The 2,835-nt window shown below is 30.6% G+C and overlaps 1 pseudogene; it reads right to left on the reverse strand.

Annotated features, from left to right (window-relative positions):
- Positions 1-2,390: 2,390 nt before the first annotated feature.
- LOC106338882 overlaps positions 2,391-2,835 on the reverse strand; it is a 6,188-nt pseudogene continuing 5,743 nt past the window's right edge.

A 2,835-nucleotide genomic window follows, 5' to 3' on the forward strand; every position in this document is an offset into this window, starting at 1 on the left:
AGCCAGACGACTTCCCAAGTAAGTCGTCTGACGAACAGATCTGGAAAAAAACTCGATGTCATACCTTAAATTGGTGAGATAAGTTCCTTAGCATACATAAGGCTTCTCCAAGCACACAGAATCACAAACGAAAGTAACCCACCCAGAATCGTTAGCTTCTATGACTCTATGAACCATAAAAATTTTAGAATCAAAATCTTGGGTTTTTTTAGCTCATTGTGGAGAGAAAGTGAGAGATATGTTGTGTTTAGTTCACAAGAATGGAAAAAGAAGAAGGGTAAATCGATTTTGGGAGCATTAAGAGCTTCAAATTGGTTGTTCATGGTGGTTGTAGTATTGATGACAATAGCAATCTTGTAATTACTTGAAGATGATGAGGGTGAGAGAGTAAAAATGTCATTTTCGAAGAAAAAAAGAAAAAAAAAATTGATGGCATTTTCGTAAATTATATGAACTTGTGGGGTGAATAGGGCAAAACCAATTTTCAAAAAAAAAAGAGGTTAGTTTTGTGTTTGACTTTAAATTATAGGTCAATTCTGCAAAAAGCCCTATAAAATTTATGTAGATATTCATGAAATTCGTTTCGATTTTATTTTTTTGGTTCGATTCAGTTTTTTGGTTCCGAATAAATGTGTCCATAATTAGCTGCAACGCTATTTTTTTAATTTATAAAATTATTATCATGACTCAAAATTAAAATTATTTTATAGAATTGAAATTTAATTCTGCGCATGTATGTAAATATTTAGCAATGAAAGTTAATATTATGTTATCAAACAATATCTAATGTATTTTTTTTCAAAAAAAATAGATGAACTCTATAATAGAATTGGAATTTATTCCAATGTATTTTTGTAGAATAACAATCTTTAATTATAGAGTAAAAATAGATGATTGTTGTTTCTTCTCCTCTTTATATAGCAAAAAATATTAATATTTATTTTAGAGAAAGAAATATAGTTGGATTGAAATAGATTTGCATCTAGAAGTTATTATAGAGATAAATATATAGATGAATTGGAGCATTGCTAAAAAGTTACATGCACTATCTGCAGCATTTGTAATTTCTTACTCAGCTCACAGCAGCACACCATTATTTTTCTATATCAGTTAAGTAGCTTTTTGTTTTAATCAAAATAAAATAATCTCTTAAATTAATGTGTATCACCATATTTAAAATTAAAAAGAATTGCAAAAGTCTATAGGACTTGAAGGATTAGTACAAAGCATGTCTATCGTGTCAAATTAAAATACTCTGGGATATATAATATAGTATTGTAATCGCCTACGAACTCAATAAAGTTTATAAAACCTGTTTTCATTTTTTTTTAACCTGTTTTCATTCTTTGTTCTATAAACTAATTTGTAAAGGTTTGGTAACACAGATCAACCGCGAAATCAAACGTTCCTGATAAAAAAATATAATGTATTATTTTGGCGAAAAGTATATTATTTTACATTCTATGATATTTTTGTCAACTCAAATCCATAAATTAGATACTGGAAAACTATGCAACTAAAAACGGTTATGGGGTAATTTCTATTTATAATCAAACTTAATCCAAGTTTAATTTTAATGTAAGCGGTTTGACAAAAAAACAAGTCAAACTTAATCTAATATAGCCACAATTCACTTAGGAATTGTCTGCGTAACACTGTAATATATAGTTTTAATGCGCTGACTTGTACATTTGATAACAATCTTAAACATTACCTCGCTTGTCTGGTATATATCATTGTATTACATGTATAAGCAACCGAATATAAATTCTGATCAATATTTCTACTTATTTCAAGATGCGGATAAATAAAAACCCTTTCTTACAAGAACATCACTCTATTGTATTTATTTATAATATCTAATATCTATCATCAATTATGCTATTTTGTTATTAGATCTAGTATACAGTACAACTGTTTATATTGATATGCAGTATATGGAATCTCACACTGAAATCACAAAAACACACAAAAATATGAATACGTTAAGTCATACTTTTAAAATATAGAAATAAACCATTCCTTCTTCACTAAGAGATTGAGAGGTGGCTTATACTTCCACAACGTCTCTTTGTTAATGTGTTCCTTTATGTCTTGTCTCTTTCTAACCAAAAAAGCATATATATATGTGGTTTCATTTTAATTTCAATTTAAATTTTGCTATTGGATACACTTTGAAGAAAAGATAAAAGTCCCACTTCTTTGTGAGACATCTTCATCAATCATCATTGCCCATGAGCGTAACGTGTCACTCGATGCTTCAATCTACATTGTGCAAATTATGAAGTTTTTTTGGTACTTTTTTGAACATTAATCACTCTTATTCATATTTAATTTACGCCTTAGATTATATATAAGCTAGTTTTGATCCCAAGTAATGTGAATTATACTCAAACACGATTTTCATCCTGAAATTTAGAACACAAACTAGTTTGTCAGAGGAGTAACACAAACTAGCACTACAAGAAAACAGCAAGGATTCTGAGGGAAAAAATCGTTGGAATTTCGTCGGAATATCGTTATTCCGACGACATACCGACGAAACAAGTCCTCGGAATTTCTTCTTTCCTCGGAAATCCCTCGGAATTTTCCGACGGAATTCCGAGAAAACAAATTTCCGAGGAAATTCCGAGGATCACGAGTTTGTCGGAAATTTCCGAGGAATATACCGAGGGAGAACTTCGTCGGTATATTTCCTCGGACGTTCATCGATCGATGCGTTTTTGGACATATATACATCGATCGATCGGAATATTCCGAGGGACATGTTCCTCGGAATATACCGAAAGACATGTTCCTCGGAATATACCGAGGGACATGTCCCTCGGTATATTC

The sequence above is a fragment of the Brassica oleracea genome, chromosome C4, assembly GCF_000695525.1.
Source record: "Brassica oleracea var. oleracea cultivar TO1000 chromosome C4, BOL, whole genome shotgun sequence".
In the NCBI taxonomy this organism is placed as follows: Eukaryota; Viridiplantae; Streptophyta; class Magnoliopsida; order Brassicales; family Brassicaceae; genus Brassica; species Brassica oleracea.